General features: G+C 38.0%; 2 protein-coding genes across 2 annotated transcripts in view; one reads left to right on the top strand and one right to left on the bottom strand.

Moving 5' to 3' along the window:
* arhgap35a (Rho GTPase activating protein 35a) overlaps positions 1-16020 on the bottom strand; it is an 82912-nt gene that overhangs the window by 58540 nt on the left and 8352 nt on the right. The window lies entirely within an intron of this gene.
* Positions 828-16020, top strand: part of ap2s1 (adaptor related protein complex 2 subunit sigma 1) — a 35094-nt gene continuing 19901 nt past the window's right edge. Inside the window, exon 1 of the mRNA XM_081369832.1 lies at positions 828-1124. The gene's annotated coding sequence lies outside the window, so the exon portion shown is untranslated. The remainder of the gene's footprint in view (positions 1125-16020) is intronic.

Genomic DNA, 16020 nt, shown 5'->3' with positions numbered 1-16020 from the left:
CACAAAAGGTGTGTATATTTTTGATGTAACTGCTGTCTTATTTTTGTCTATCTGCTGAAAGTCCACGCAATTTCACGCGTAAAGAAGTACAAAAACACATTGTGAACCATTTTTAGCTTAACAATCCCTTCAAGTTTCAAAATAAAGTTTATATTTAATGACTACATTAAAAAGTGAAAAGTTATATATTTTCCTTGCAACTTCAATACATTTGAGTGTACAAATCTAAATCATTAATATTACTTGTAATATAACTTGTATTACATGAAATTTATTCATGGTATAAAACATGAAATATGCAGAAACATCATTAAGCTTTTGGGTAAATCAGATTGTCTGATATTTTAAGAGATTTACTGAGAGCCATCGTGAGCCCAGTCTATAATGATATAATTTCCTTTTTTATGTTTTTTTTTTTTTTTGGTTGTACCACATGACCTTGATTTAGCGATTTGATTTAAGAATTTAAAAAAAATTATTCTTCATTATAAAATCTGAAAAGCTGTTTTACTCTGACATGTTTTATTTTATACCACCAAAAATAAAGCAAATTGAATTTTAATTGAGAAATTAAAAACTTGTCATCATATTCAAATCCATATGTATGAGCAATAGCAGTAGTGACTAAATACGGGTGTTCGCAAAGGCGTGAGGCAATGAAGAATCAGGATTCACACTATAACACTTTCTAAGTGTTCTGGAGAGTATTTGATAGGCCTGGTGAATGTCATTACATGAGACTGAGCATTCCAGAAGCACAAAAATCACCCTGGGGTCTCAGGGGTGGAACATCTACACATATATACACACACACCCCAATGCTCAGTGAGCGAGCAAGCACATAGTCTAGGGTTATGCACATACAAGGGCACTGGGATGGCTCCAGGCTGCAGGAACTGAGGAATGTGGGTAAAATTCAGGGGGGATGGGTCAACTGCAGCTAACTGGAGCAATAGTGTGTCAGCGAAAGAGGAAAATAGAGAGGGAGAGATACGAACAGGCAAAGTAGGAATAGAAAGCACAATAGGAAACCAAGAAGGGAATCTGGTGGAACAGATACTGGCCGCGGTTCATGCAGAGGTCGTTGAGAAAAACATCTATTCACTGTGATCAGCAACTTAAAGGTGGTGTGAAAGGTTCAGCGGATTAACAGATAGGCTACTTGTTTATCAGTATTTCAGTAAATGTTTATTAGCAGTTTATTCAGTAAAAGACGAAGCTCTTGAAGCACTTACAGAACACTTGCTGCAGGGAAAACTTTCCGGATAGAAAATTGCGGCTAGAAATTGACTGACATTGCTTTATTCAGGACCAATGCCGATACTGATGATTAATTTTCCAATGAACAATGCGGACAACTTTTTTTCTTCTTCTGCTTTCTGACAAGTTTGGGGTCAGTAAGATTTTCTTTTTAAAAGACTATACTTTTATTAAGCAATGTATGTTTATGTATATAATTTATTATTATTATTAATATTAATGCCATGTCAGTCCTAAAAGGGCCGTTTTATGTTTTTTTTTTATGTAAACAGTGCTTTCAAGTTCAGTGACACAAAAAAACTGAGCAAGTAAGAGAAGAATTTTTTTTTTATTAAGATGATGCTTGCAAGTAATTATGAAATTAAAATAAAACAAAATATCAATTAAAGAAATTTCAAATAAAACTTAATAAGAATGCTATTGTTTAATGTTTTATTTTATTTAATTGTTTAATTTAGAAATTAATTCTAATCTTTATTTTAAGATACCTCACTGGCGCATTTTTTAAGACAAATATAAATTAAATGGACATTTTCTTTAGACGTCACAGTCCTTTTGTTGGTCCAACACTCTCAGTAGATGACAGCTGATTTTCCAAATGCCAGTAACTAGCATTTTAAGGGTTAAAATTTGTCTTCTCACACACAAATTGTTTATATGCATGCAAAGCCCTGGTGGAGTGTCTGGGAAAACATGGCCCTCTGCCCTGCCATTGCCATACAGTCCCGCACTGTGAAAGCTAGCGAACCGCTAATGCCTTCCAAAACGAGGAGAAATCGCAGGCCTCCTACACTCCTCTCTGAAACAAAGCTCAAAAACCTCCTAATTTTCTGCACTTCACCCACATGCTCCGTTCACTCTGCCCATCCTCTCCAATCGGGCAGACACTCTCAAGACTGTCCATCTATCGCTTCCATCATCATCCAATTCCACGCAGTGAAATAGTGGGATGTGATTTGGGCGCTTAACTTCATTAGCTACGCCTCAGTCTGGGGCCCGTAGATTATGACTAATTAATCAGCTTACAGTGGCTTAAACACCACTACACAGAAAGGATGAGCCTTATCTGTCAACACGCTAAAAAGATTTCATTCTCGTCATCTTTTCTTCCCTTAACGCGCACGACACAAATTCCTCCTCTCCGCATCCTTTGTTGCCCAAAGATTAGCTTGACACACGCAAGCGGCAGCAACACAACCAAGCTGGAATGGACGCTGCAACTTGGCTGAACGCTTGTGCCTCCGAGGCGGAGACGTGAGCCGTATTGTGTGCCGGAGGTTCTCTTGTATGCTATGATATGCTGTGTTAAGAAAGAAAGAGAACAAGGAATCAAGCCGCTTGGCTGAGAGACTAGTAGGGACCTGTGAAATCTGTTTTGCTTTTTTCCCCAAACTCCATGTTGAATTTTTCTGGATTCCATTTTACCATTTATTTCTAATTTAATCTAATATATTGAATTACATTTATAAAATTTAACAAATACGATACATTTATCTAGTTTCTTCCCCCAAATTCCATTTTATGGTTCACCAATTTCAGTGTGTTCCAGGGCGGTAATATTTCCTCTGGAAGTTTTAAAAAGCGTATTATTATTACTTAGAAAAGCATATTCTACTGTACAATAGTTGTAGATTTAAAGGGTTTATTCATGCAAAAATTAAAATTCTGTCAATTACTCACCCTCATGTCATTATAAACCCGTAAGACTTTCGTTCATCTTCAAAACACAAATGAAGATCTTTTTGATGAAATCTGAGATTTCAGTCCCTCAATTGACAGCTTTGACGCTTCAAAAAGTCCACTTTAAAGTCAATGCAAAGACTTTTTACAATGTTCAATTTGTACAATGAATATGTGATCTTAATTTTAAACTCTCAAAATGCACCAGATTGATAGTTTTATCAAATTAAATGCTGGTGAAGTGACTCAGCATTACACAGTAATACCATTTTTATGACTGGATTCCAAAATATGTCTGTGTTTTCTGCATTGCGGAAATCATAGAGCCCTGGAGTCCGTGAGCCGCACGGCAATTTCAGTATTGAATGAAGTTAACATATCAAAGACGTCACTGAGCACTAATGGTAACGCTAGACTGAGGTGGTATTTACACACAACAACAGGTGAATTCAAAAGACCCGAGGCAGAGTAGGTCTGTAATTAGATCAATTAAATGGGAGGCAGTAAAAGGTGCACCTTGCGACAGCAGAGGTGGGAAAGCGTGGGCTGTCTCTTACGCCGGTTGTCATAGTTTAACCCAGACGCATAATCATGGCGTTTTTATGCCTCGGCTGATGTTCATTGACAGTGCTTCGTCATCGGTTTGGAGTCCGTTTGCAGCGCTAGGTGAGATTCCTCGCTCTGAGGCGGGGCAAGGCGAGGCGAGGCATGCAGAGACCCCCCCAAATGCAAAACCCATAGTGTTTCACAGTTGGACGATAACTGATCACCCAGCCCTGCTGAAACCAGGAGTAGCTGCTTCCTGTAAACCGGTCTGTCCGGTTCATCCACAAATAATTAGAAAGACTTCCTATACACAGTATTCTCTCTGTTTTCCCCATTTAATCTGATGGCGAGCCACAGTGAGAGCTAAAATGAGCTAAAAACATTTTCAAGTTAACGCCATACAAGAGTGCCCATGATAAAGAAAAGTATTAAACTATTTCAAATCTTTAGTTCTTAAAAAATGTTTATGTTGGTTTTAATAGGGTTTTTAAAGGGATGGTTGATTGTGATTTCACTTTTCTAACTTTAGTTAGTGTGTAATGTTGCTGTTTGAGCATAAACAACATCTGCAAAGTTACAATGCTCAAAGTGTAAAGCAAAGGGAGATATTTTATTTTAAAGAAATTGCTTTTTAAGGACTACAACAAACGGCTGGTAGGGACTACACGACATTCCTCCCGGGTTAGTGACATTACTAACCCTAAAATTTGCATAAACCCCGCTCCCTGAACACGATTGATTTATAGATTATCAAGACAGAATATGCTAATCAATGACTAGAAGATAACTACACATCAGCAACATAAATCCATCAACTAACCATTCAGAAATGTCCTGTTGCATTCTACATGTTGTCACTTCTTCTTGAGTCTCTCCATCTTTGTCTGACTCCGGTTTGCACATAAAAGTTTTTGAAATGTTCAGTGCATGTCTGTGTGAGGCAAAAGGACACAAACTGTTGAAGCTCTGCCCACTGTGCCGGGAGCAGTAGCTCATTTGCATTTAAAGGGACACAAAAACGGTGTTTTTGCTCACCCTCAAAAAGTGAAAATTTTAACATGTTATATAAAAATATCTGTGGGGTATTTTGAGCTAAAACTTCACATACACACTCATTTAGACTTATTTTATATCTTGTGAAAAGGGCATTATACCACCCCTTTAAAGACAATTTCAAGAAAATTAAAAATTGAATGGCTCATTAAATGTCATGTGGTGAAAACATTTATATACAGCATACACACGAAAAACATGTTTGTAATTTTTACAGAAAAACTGTAAATAATGTTGTATAATTTACTGTATAATTATTAGTCACAGCGTGAAAAATCACATACGATTATATTTTATCTGAATAATTGTGTTTCTTCTCATTTTTGTAATCAGAAATGTATATTACTGTTTTTTTCTTACATTTTCTGTTATTGAGCTCATGTTTATTGCATTATTTTAGTGTAGTGTGTGTCACCATGTTCTCTTTTTGTGGGTATGACTGCACCGCCTGCGTCTATATAACAAGTATTGCCCATAACAATGGACACGTCCAATATCAAAATCACCTGATATTTTAAAAAGACCGTTAACCTTGACACAGTCAGGAGGGCCTGCAGGGTTCCCTTCTATGATGTCCATATTCCATATTGGTCACACCACATGACTTTGGAAGACAAATATTATTAATTATTATTAATGTTAACTTATTCTTCATTATGATATCAGGAAAGTCATATCACACTAGTCTCGCATAGCCAGACCTTCAGACTGACGGAAGGGTCTGGACTCCATCGCAGCTTTCAGTGGCCAAAGACCACCCAAGAGGATGTCTGACTGACATATAAAACAACCATCACATGTTTAGGGGCCTGAAAATGTAAATTCGATGTCCCTACTATAACAGACCGGTGTGCAGCTAATAAATGATTCATTTGAGAATGTCGTGCGTGTTTACCGCAACAATGGCGTTGTTTACTGCAATAACAAAAGTGTTTCTTTTAAAAAAAAAAAAATCCAGCGTTTAGTTGATACTGATTAAGCACACATTGTCACAGTTTAAAGCACAATGGCTTTCTTCTTCAATTGGGGGGGTTTGGCTGAACAAAGACTTTGTTTCCAGGTGGACCATTAAAGAACGCGGCACACGTCTCCCAGAAATCCTGTAGAATCCAACTAAGATCACGACTTAGAAAATCTCAAAGTGTTTCCCATTTTGTGTGCATCAGACGTTCATCCAACATTCCGAGAGCACACCTGAGGCTAAAACTAACACCACCCTGACATTTCATTCAGAAATGAAAAACATGACTGAATCAAACAGGTTACCTCTGAATCATCTATCTGAATCATTCAAACAGCTCACTCACAAGAGTGAATCATTTGGAGATGTTTGTGAACAACTCTGTACTGAACGCATTTTATGTATTTTTGAATAAATTAGCTTAATTTCATTGACTCCCTCAACAAATCACAAGACATCAGGGGTCTCATTTATAAAACTGTGTGTAGGATCCTTACTAAAAGTGTACGTTCACTCGAAAGCCAAAAATGGCGTATGCCAAAAAATATTCAGACTTATAAAACCGTACGTATGCCAGAACCTGCGCAAAATTCCCTTTATAAATCCCAGTCAGCGAAATATTGTGCGCTCATGCATCTCCTCCTCATCTGACGTTAGATAAGCGTCGGTTTCACTAAATGGAATATATAATAAGGCGGACATTTAAGAATGGATGGATGTTTGCTTCATGTGATGGGCTTGGTGAGTGAAATTATATTTATATTATCTTTCTGTATATGTATAATTTTCTTAAAATATTCTGTGTAAAAGTGACCAAAAAGACATTTAACTCCAGCTCACCATCGGTGTCGCCAAACTGCTCCGTCTCCAAAATGTTCGTACGCATGGGTCAGAGTTTGCGTGCAGGTGCGCAAATTTTCCCATCGAGTTTGTTTTTATAAATCAATCACAACTTATGTGTCAGAAGTGGCGTACGCCTCTTTCAGGGCCTGTTTTGTGCGTACGCAACGGTTATAAATGAGGCCCCAGATACTGAGCAAACAAGTGTTTGAGATGATGGACGAGTAGGAATAGATTGAGGAAGGGAGGGGAGAAGAGAAAGCAAACAGGATCTGTAATAATTTGCACATCCATGCATCAGGGCTTATGCCAATTTGTCAGATCACTGGATGGACGCGGAGCTCATCAACCTCGCCCTATGCCAATGAAGACACAGCTCGCAGCGCCAAGCAAGACCGTCATAGACTCGCACACTCCGCCAGGCCTTTAGTCAACCTGTTCAAAAAAGCAGCACATCTGAAAAATACCGCACTGACGACACGAGAACCAAACAGAAGGAGAGAGAGAACATCAGATAAGAGGGGATTTGTCCTACCCTGCAACAGTAATTTACCAAACCGATTCTCCTGAAGCCCATCAGTCCAGATCTGTGCGAGATTAGACGAGTCAGACAGTGCCTGGCTTTTACACGGCCAATCACAGGCCGCCTCTCTGCGCTGACTCTAGGCTACCTCTTCTATTCAAACTCGAGACAGAAAGGAAAAATAAAAAACGATGAGATTAAACTGAACACCATTATTCTCGCGTTCCCTCCAGGAAAGCACCAAACTGTTGAGTGTGTGTGATCTGCTGTTTGTAATCGCTTGCGCTCGCACCTCTTCCTCTTTTGATCCCGTTTACGTTCGTTGCTTTGTTTGGTTTCCTTGTTCCACCCTGCAGGTAGTCAAGTACCCATCATGCCAGTCAAAACTTCACAATCCTCTCTGCGTGCAGGATTTCTGTCTCGCTGCATACATGAGATTACCTCTCTTTTTTTCCCCCAGTCAATGTCAAATTCTTCCTGAGGCAGAGAGACGCTCATTGACAAACAGATCTGGACATGTCGTTTCAAAAAAAAAAAAAAAACGACCAGAAACCAGGCCTTTGGATATATTCTCGTGAAACTAGATTTTGACATTTTCTGAAGTAAATGTGAGTGGCGCTTGCACATGCAGCTCAGTGCCATGATGCTACAGTGTTATGTGATTGCTAGCGTGTTGCTAAACTGCTAGCTAGTAGTGTTAGACGATAGCATTGCTGCAAAATTTGAAGCTAGTAGTTTATTACATTAATAAATAGCAAGATGTTAGCTCTGCTAGTTTTCAAATGATGCAGTTTTTCAGGTTTTTAATGATTAAAGTCGTGATATAACAAGTACCAACCAATCCATATTTTGATGTACATCTGAGTAAATGATTATTGAAAAAAAAAAAAAAGGGACTTGGTTCCATTCATTGGCTGTTGATTGGATGGAAGAATATCTAAAGTAGAGATAAATAAAAAAGAGGCAGAATTTAATCAGACTCTCAATATGTTAGTGATTGCGTCTGAATCATCAAACAGCTCAATCACAAAGTATTATAACTAGCAGATTCTGTTATCCCTTTTATAGAATTTTTTTAATTTATAAAATTTTATTTATGTTGATGCATGGCATCGATGTTATTTCCTCAACTTGTGCCGTTAAAGGGATAGTTCACTCAAAAATGAAAATTCTGTCAGTAATTACTCACCCTCATGTTGTTCCAACCCCGTAAGACCTTCGTTCATCTTCGGAACACAAATTAAGATATTTTTTATTAAATCTGAGAGCTGTCTCACTCCTCCATAGACTTCTAAGGGACTGAAACTTGCTGGCCCAGAAAAGTTATTAAAGAGATCGTTAATATAGTCCAAGTGACCACAGTGGCTTAATCCTAAGTTTATCAAGCGACGAGAATACTTTTTGCGCGCTAAAAACAAAACAAAAATAACGACTTTATTCCACTATTCATTTCCTTCTCTCTGGGCCTCGAGTGAGTTAACGTAGTGTTTTTGCGCAGCGCGTCAGTGTTGCACGTCACCACGTAGGCTCACTATTGGCCGACGCTGGTCATGTGTGTGACGCGCTGCGCAAAAACACTACGTTAACTCACTCGAGGCCCAGAGAGAAGGAAATGAATAGTGGAATAAAGTCGTTATTTTTGTTTTGTTTTTAGCGCGCAAAAAGTGTTCTCGTCGCTTGATAAACTTAAGATTAAGCCACTGTAGTCACTTGGACTATATTAACGATCTCTTTAATAACTTTTCTGGGCCAGCAAGTTTCAGTCCCTTAGAGGTCTATGGAGGAGTGAGACAGCGCTCAGAATCAGATTTAATCAAAAATATCTTAATTTGTGTTCCGAAGATGAACGAAGGTCTTACGGGGTTGGAACAACATGAGGGTGAGTAATTACTGACAGAATTTTCATTTTTGGGTGAACTATCCCTTTAATAATGCCCGTTTCTCCTCCCAATCTCCACAATATTGCTTTAAAATACAGCATTCTGTGCAGAATTCAGATGGGTGCGATACGGTTTGTGGTCTACGCCGACTCACGCATATGATCCGCTCTGCGCTATCGTGTCTCGCTACGGCGGTTTTCGGCGGACTTCATTCGCCCCAATGGAAAGCATATTTACACTGTCTAAATCATTCTCTATCCCCTAGTGCACTATGTGCTATTCACAACAACAAAAAAATAGTAAATTTGTGAATAAGTGACTGATTTTAGCTGCAGCTTCAGCGTCTATTTATAATGTAGGGGGTGGGACGCTTCAGATTTCAGATTTGATTGGACAGAAAATCTGATGAGAAGCTCATGAATCATTGATTCAAATTGGCAAAAGTGAGAGACTTATATCTTCACTTAGCGTTATGAAAACATATGGGCAATAGAAACAGAGATGCTTGCCTTAGCAAACACCACTAATAATTGGCAAAGTGGGATGTAGAGCAGCTGCACGGCCAGAGGAACAGAGCGATGACATCACAGGGCGGTGATTTCCAGAACTGGCATGACGGCTACAGTCGACATTCCAAAGGTCAAGGCATCGCAGCAAAGCCAAAGGTACATTTTTGCAAGCTTTGCCCACACCAAAGGGAATGATTAACAAACAAAAGCGTCACGCTCCCCCCAGGGCCCAGACAGGATCTCAAAAGCAAAACCGCAGAGATCCTGCATCTGTCTTTTTAAAATAAAATAACAAACAAAAACACAACACCAGGGCCAGTTTCCTCCTGGACTGCAAATAACCCAATGCAGACTCAATTCTCCCAAGGACCCCTCACTCACTGAGGGCCAGATCAGGGTTCCTCTCACCCCTGACCTTATGGAGAGGGAGAGAGAGAGAGAGAGAGAGAGAGACGGGGTCTTGGATTTGCTTGGGTAGATTTGCACAAAGCCTGCTCCATGGGACACTGCAGGAAATGCGTGATTACAGTGTGTTTGTGCTCTCTCTCTCTGAAACTTCCTGGTTTATTTGGCTTACATGGAGGCTAGTTACAAACGTAATGAGGAGAAATGCATGTTGACAACATGTCTCATCCGATCTGGATCGGTTATGTCAACAGAAAAAGCAGGCGTCCCTCTTCTGCAGTGCCCTCGTATTTCAGCTCTCATATCAAACATGCAGCGTAGAAAAACAACAAGAGCAGGGCAGTACCGGACCAGCAGCATTCCTCCACTAATGCGCTTTAACCTGACATGGTACCTGCATTTCCCTGAAATTTTAGATAGTGCCTCTTGACAACAGCATAACCAAACTAGTATGTTGCTCCACAAACCCTGACCATATTTTCAGTTCTAGGGTTAATGATTGTCAAAGATTAGAAATCTAACTTACAACACAGGCATTCATGTTGGATTCATATGGTTTAAAAAAAAAACTATTTTCATTCATCAGTTTCAATTAAATTACTATTAACGCCATGTGAAGTAACCGCCAGTTTAAAAAAAATACAACTAAAACCATTAAATATCGTTTTCATTAATTGTGATAAAGCTGAAATAAAAATAGATCATGAAATAAAATAACTAGTCTAAATGGCTTGGCAACTAACAAATAAAATAAGTTAAATTACTATACTAAAACTGAAATAAATATAAATTAAAACCAAATAAAGTAATAAAATTTTCCTTACGCTTTGAAAACAAGTGTATCATTTAAAAAAAAATTTTTTTTTTGCAAATATCATCAAATATTCATTCATAAATATCATTATGCTTCTAGGGAGTTGCACCACATGACATTTTAAAACCTGAATAAACTTTGCCTTGCCATAAAAAGAGCAAATTATGTGATATTTTAAGAGACTTATTGACACACACCCTACATGTTTTTTTTTTATGGTATAATTTCCTATTATACCTTTGTTCCTATTTTTAGGTTGTCAGGTTGTTTTTTTCCATTCAGGCCGTTTGTATCATCCTGAATTTTTTTAGCTTATGCCCCTCCAAAAATAAATGTTACATTACAAGAAGTAATCATAGAAAATGTGTATTAAAATCAATGTATATTTCGAATAAACATTAGCTCAGGATGTCAAATCATTAACCCTCATATTGGATTTCACTGAAACAGGTTCTTGCCTTGGGGCAATTATTTGGTTTATAGACACTCATTTCCCCCTGAACCGTTTTTAATTTTGCTCGCACTTCAGTTGATTCTCGAGATAAAGACCAATCCCTACAAGCCAACATAAAACAAGGCCCTAAAAATTGATTCAAGTTACATATAGATTTACAAAAGGTGCAATAACTCTCTCGTCACATGTCTTAAAGTTAATAACTATTATTACAGTGGGAGTGAGGTTGAGAGTGCTCCTGACATTTGAAGTAATTGTTCTTCGAGCTCTAGTAGTCCCTGAAGCAAAGGTCGTGACGTTCCTGTGCGTCGCCTTGGATCCTGACAAGCCATCTGCTTGACACCGAGGCCGACTACGATCGTTTTTTAAATGCTATACGTGGAGCAAGAGATAAAAGTATCAGGGACGGATCCCCAAAGAGGCAACAAATCAACCTTTTGCTGTACAAAAGCATTTAACATTTCAAAAAAACTATGCTGGTGTAATGATACGACAGCTCTGGAGGGTTTCATTTATAGCCAGATTGCACAGATGACCATTTAGCAACTGGAAGTAGAACTAAATAAACACAAATCTATTTCCTCTTGTGAGAAGCCATATGGAAGTGCTGAAATAAAGCGAGCCTGAGAAGCACTTGACTCGCTGTCTCATATGAATGTCATCCATCTTCCCAGCCATGACGCTGCTTGTTTTATAGCTCCTTTCCCGCTTGCCGGCGATAGCACGGGCATCATTAGCTAAGTGTGACCAAGATGACAAGCTGTTGCAGGGGCGCTCGATAACACCGGGCCCAGCACCTTTAAGCATTGCAGCACTTACTCATGAGCGAGCGGCCGGCACCGTTGCCAGATAAGGAAAGAGCTGGCCAGATAAAATAAGGTCCCAGATGGTTCTCTTATCACATGATGTAAGGTGATGTGTTTGTCATTACGCAGCAAGACACGCCTCAAACAGGAATGTCCAATGTTAGTGACCAAAGCTAGTAACACTTTGCCACACTGTTGTCATGCCATTTGACTAGTGTTGCTAATATATTATATATATATATATATATATATATATATATATATATATATATATATATATATATATATATATATATATATATATATATATATATATATATATATATATATATATTATATATATATATATATATATATATATATATTATATACACACATATATATATATATATATATATATATATATATATATATATATATATATATATATATATATATATATATATATATATATATATATATATATAATATTATATACACATATATACATTAGGGCTGTGTATCACCAACAATGTCACGATACGATACGCATCACGATACTAAAGCCACGATACGATACGTATCAGGATATGAAAAGTAAAAACAATTTTTGTAAAAAGTAGCGCAAATAAATACAATAGAATAAAGATAGCCTACCAGTAAAGAGAAAACTTTTTGAATAGATCTAGAAATACTAGAAACTGAATAAAGTAATCAAATGTAAAATAACACTGGGTAGTATTTTAGTCCTGACTAAATTAAATACATAGGCTATTAATCCAGATTCCTTCAAATGAAAACTATCTTTTGTTGTTTTGACAACAATATTAATGACCGACACATATGGCTTCTGTCCCTTTAGAGCTAGTGCACGGATCCTGATTTCATTATACTGTCCCATCATGCGTTTTATGCTGAAGACATAACTGACTGTGTTTAGAGGATACTCAACAAGACCGAAATGTTTGACATAATTTTTCATGTTTTTGTTTGTAAAGTGATATAATCCGCGAAAAATAACTGTTTGTGAGCACGTCGAGTATAAATGCCTCGTCCGTTTGGGGAGGTGCGCGTGCAGGCAGCGGGGCCTCGCGCTGCGGAGCCAGGCGAAAGTATAAACAAGGCTTCTTCAAGCTCTTTGTGAAATTGCGTCTCGCAGAAAGTTTTAAAATGACTGATCTGATTGTATAGTCTGTGTGGATTAATTTACTCATACAATCTACATGCTAAAGTGCAGGAATAATTAAAATTATGCGCAATACCCGCGCCGAAATTCAAGCCCTGAATAGGCTGTATGCCTTTCTCAAGTTTGCTCTGTGGCGTTGTACTGCACATCCTTACAATTCTTCGCACATCATTGATTGTAAATTTGGGCAACTCCAGCAAACACCGAGTAAAATTCGTCGACTCTGCCATAATCGTGTTTTTCTCCGCTTCAAACCTCTCCAACCGAAAACGGAAGAGCAGCCTTGCGTCAAACGCGGAAGTACGCGTGCATAGAGCCTATTGGCTACATAAGCACAACAGTATCGATACGGCAGCTGCTGTATCGATACGCGCATCGTCAGGAGTTCATGACGATGTATCGATATTTTGAGCACAGCCCTAATTTACACACACATATATATATATACACACATACATACATACATACACATACACACACACATATATACATATATACACACACACACATATATACATTATATATATATATATATTATATATATACATACACACACACATAATTATAGAAATGTTATAGTACATTGTTAGATAGAAATGTTATTTTTGGGTGAACTATTTCTTTATTGCACCATAGCTGAAGCCAGTATTGTAACAAATTAACCAATTATTTTCAATTTCCATAGGTCTTCATTGATTTGTGAGGAATATAATAGTTCTACACACAGTAAAATACAGTTTATAATCCGACACCAGTGTTGTTACTGGTAACTTGCGTGTGCAACAGTTGTGTCTGCCATTTCTCTTTCCAGCCCTAATTCCATTCAAACACTGTCTGCCTCCGAGGTCATTTCAAGACGGCCAATTGCTTCACTCCACCCTTGTGGTGACTGAATTCGCTCAGTAAGCGCTGGGCAGTGTTAAAGGCCACTGCCGTGGTAACGAAGTTTCTGCGAGCGGACAGCCTCATCTAACAGCTTCTGACAAGGTGCTGGCCTTCGGCACCCTGGGCGCCTGCCGATGTTTAAGCACAGACGTAAAGAGGTGGAAAGAGGGGAGTGAGATTAGAGGGCCAGTGCAAGAACTCATGATAGCATCATGCCTTCACTCGTTCACACATTTGGGCATTTTTAAACCCCCTTCTCTCATGACTGCTCATCTTCCAGTGATTAAACCTGCTATATCTAATTATACGTTACACTGCAACGACTCTCTCCCTCCATTTCTGCCTGGCAGGTGGAATAATTGAAGATATAAAAGAGTTTCCAAACGGCAAATGTAATGTAATTTCTTTTTATCTGATGAAGTCATAATCAGGAAAGGTTCACTTGCGAGCACCTGCTGTGCTGTTTGGAGCACTACTAGCACACATTCATGAGGATCGATGAAGCACTAGAGGAAAAATCGTTTCAAAATATCTTAAGTTTAAATCTCTTACATTTAAGTTAAATGTAATCTTAGTATTAATGTTCGTTGTTTTTGAGAGAATGCAATAAGATTTTCCTTACACCTGGAATACATGTACATGTAAATGTACTCATCTAAACGTGTGTGTGTGTGTGTGTGTGTGTGTGTGTGTGTGTGTGTGTGTGTGTGTGTGTGTGTGTGTGTGTGTGTGTGTTACAGAAAGAACAGTATTGTTCAAAAGTTTAGGGTTAGTAAGTTTTTTTTGTTTATGAAAGATAGGTTAGATATATTTTTTTCATCAAAGCTGCATTTATTTGATCAACAATACAGTAAATACTGTAAAATTGTGAGATAATAATCATGTAAAATATCAGTTCTTTATGGGACTATATTTTAAAATGTAATTTATTCTTGCAACGCAAATCTGAATTTTCAGCATCATTACTCCAGTCTTCAGTGTCACATGATCCTTCAGAAATCATTATATTATGCTGATTTGATGCTCAAGAAACATTTATTATTCTTTGTTATCAATGTTGAAAACAGTTGTGCTGCGTAATATTTTAGTGGAAATGGTGATAAACGTTTGGGGATTCTTTGCTGAATAGAAAGTTCAAAAGAAACAGCAATCTTTTGTAAGATTATAAATGTCTTTACTGTCACTTTTGATCAATTTAATACATTCGTGTTGAAAAAAAAAGTATTATTTTTTTCCATAATAAAACTGACCCTAGACTTTTGAACATTCTGAACTTTGTGTATACTTTAAATATATGTTTCGAGGCAAGTAGTATTTTTTACTATTTTCTTTTATATTCTATATTTTTTCTGCATGTTGGTTGGACCACATGACTTTGTTGGTCACACCAAATGACTCAGATTTTGCAGGTAAGGTTTTTTTTTTAAAGATTTATAAAACATTAAGCCAAACTACTTTTGGTACTTTGGTAAAGGTGTCCTTCAAGATTATATTCTTTTGTTGACACTGTTCAGTTGTATCACAATGACTTTGATTTTATTAAATACAATATAGGCTATTAATAACTACGACATGGTCATCATTTAAGTCCCACATCTTTAAGTTATTGCATGTGTGAATCGCATTTTTAATATATTTTTGAATAAATTAATAGATCCGACAAACATCACGTCGCTGACCCATGAAAGGATGTCCAAAAGAAGCACACGTTTTTAATTTTGATGATCCAATGACCGGTAGCAAATTGAAGCTGAAGGAATGGTGGTATGTAATAATGTTCATCCCCCACAGAGAGGCCTGACATCCAGCTAAGCCCTTTCATACGGCAGTCTACTAGCCGTTCTCTCCTTGTTTTTTCAACTACCCCCTACCAGGGGCATCTCTGGTAGACATCCTGTAGGAAACGGAGCGCCCCTGAAGGAAAGCGGGGAATCCCAACAATCGCAATGTAGCGACAAAAAACTGCAAGGGCAACTCTAGAGGAAACTGAAAAATGATCAAACAATGGAGGGAGAATGAAGGGGAGGTCTTCTTTTGGAAATCATATGCCGAGCTGTTTTCTTCCCAATAATACCAACGGCAAACACTACAGACACCAAAACATGTCATAAAGCAAAAACTGAGGCGAGTGGGAGGAGGCCGTGGCGGCGATCCACTCGTATTTCTCTGCCTCGGTGTGAAGGAAAACTACCAAACGCTCACATACCCAAAGCCCAGAAATACAGACGCAAGGAGAAAT

Source organism: Scardinius erythrophthalmus, assembly GCF_964197995.2.
Source record: "Scardinius erythrophthalmus genome assembly, chromosome: 7".
Lineage (NCBI taxonomy): Eukaryota > Metazoa > Chordata > Actinopteri > Cypriniformes > Leuciscidae > Scardinius > Scardinius erythrophthalmus.
This window is presented reverse-complemented; position numbering and strand designations above follow the sequence as displayed.